This window comes from Schistocerca nitens, chromosome 4, assembly GCF_023898315.1.
Source record: "Schistocerca nitens isolate TAMUIC-IGC-003100 chromosome 4, iqSchNite1.1, whole genome shotgun sequence".
NCBI classification, from domain to species: Eukaryota; Metazoa; Arthropoda; class Insecta; order Orthoptera; family Acrididae; genus Schistocerca; species Schistocerca nitens.
In genome coordinates this window covers 816,317,850-816,318,690 of record NC_064617.1, presented here as the reverse complement: position 1 = coordinate 816,318,690, position 841 = coordinate 816,317,850, and the positions used below count along the sequence as shown (strand labels likewise).

The following is an 841-nucleotide window of genomic DNA, read 5'->3' as shown; positions in this document are numbered from 1 at the left end:
ACAAAACCACTCCGTCTACAGGCCGCAAGCGGCCCATCGGGACCATGCGACCGCCGTGTCATCCTCCGAGGAGGATGCGGATAGGAGGGACATGGGGTCACCACACCGCTCTCCCGGTCGTTATGATGGTATTCTTGACCGAAGCCGCTACTATTCGGTCGAGTAGCTCCTCAATTGGCATCAAGAGGCTGAATGCACCTCGAAAAATGGCAACAGCGCATGGCGGCCTGGATGGTCACCCATCCAAGTGCCGACCACGCCCGACAGCGCTTAACTTCGGTGATCTCACGGGAACCGGTGTATCCACTGCGGCACGGTCGTTGCCCGCGCTTTTCACAGGTGGTCACGTTAATGTGACGACTGAGGTTGGTGGAAGGACTTCCACACTGGAACCTCTGTTTTTTTATACAGCTGGACTGCACGGAAGGAAGTCTGTACAGAGAGACAAGACCCACGACCCGCGAGACAGCGCCTTCAGTTGCTCGTCTCTCTGGATGCGGGTTCCTTCTAACGAGAGCAGCGTGGGCGCCGCCACCCGACTGTTCCAGAGTGGCCACTGGCTGGACTTATCGGTTCGTTTCGAGTCCAATCGAAAGCCAATTTCCGCACGGCGCCCCCGCGGTTTAATTCTTCTTCACAATAGTCGGCTGTGGATTGCACTCGCTCACAGCCACCCTCCACGCCCTTTCCTGATGAACTGCTCCCGCAAGGCCGTTGCTGAAACTGCCTGGAGATAGCCGTCCTTTCCGAATGTGTAAATATACTACTGCGCCACACAGCTCGGTAACTTTTGAAAGTGCTGAAGTGCTATAATACGCTCTGTCGAGTAACAGAAAGCAAG

The 841-nt window shown here is 55.9% G+C and overlaps 1 pseudogene; it reads right to left on the bottom strand.

Annotated features, from left to right (window-relative positions):
- Positions 1–207: 207 nt before the first annotated feature.
- Positions 208–325, bottom strand: LOC126254213 (5S ribosomal RNA; annotated as a pseudogene).
- Between the last annotated feature and the right edge of the window lie 516 nt (positions 326–841).